We start from the raw sequence: 818 nt of genomic DNA, 5'->3' as shown, positions 1-818 counted from the left end.
TTTTTAAGTTTATTTATTTTGAGAGAGAGAGAGAGAGAGATCACAAGCAGGGGAGGGGGCAGAGAGAGGGAGGAAAGAGAGAATCCCAAGCAGGCTCTGCGCTGTCAGCACAGAGCCTGACGTGGAGCATGAACTCACAAACCCCAAGATCATGACCTGAGCTGAAATCAAGAGTTGGACACTTAACCAGGGCACCTGGGTGGCTTAGTTGGTTAAGCATCCGACTTTGGCTCAGGTCATGATCTCACCACTCGTGGGTTTGAGCCCTGCATCAGGTTCTGTGCTGACAGCTCAGAGCTGTGTCTCCCTCTCTCTCTGCTCCTCCCCCACTTACTCTCTCTCTCTCTCTTTCTCTCTCTCTCTCAAAAATAAATAAACATTAAAAAAAGAAAGGAGCTGGACACTTAACCTACAGAGCCACCCAGCCTCCCCTCACTAGGTAAATTTTAGAAAATATATTCCGCCTAAGCGTGAAAGCATATAATATTTGTCTTTCTCTGACTGACTTATTTTACTTAACATAATACTCTCCAGCTCCATCCACGTCATTGAAAATGGCAAGATTTCATTCTTTTTCATGGCTGAGTAATATGCATATATATATATATATATATATATATATATATATGTGTGTGTGTGTAGTATATGACCACATATGTATAAATAAGATATATATATGGGGCACCGTTAAGTGTCCAACTTCGGCTCAGGTCACGATCTCACGGTTCGTGGGTTCAAGCCCTGCGTTGGGCTCTGTGCTGGCAGCTGGGAGCCCGGAGCCTGCTTTGGATTCTGTGTCTCTGTCTCTCTCTGTCCCT

This window comes from Lynx canadensis, chromosome D1 (assembly GCF_007474595.2).
Source record: "Lynx canadensis isolate LIC74 chromosome D1, mLynCan4.pri.v2, whole genome shotgun sequence".
Lineage (NCBI taxonomy): Eukaryota > Metazoa > Chordata > Mammalia > Carnivora > Felidae > Lynx > Lynx canadensis.
This window is presented reverse-complemented; position numbering follows the sequence as displayed.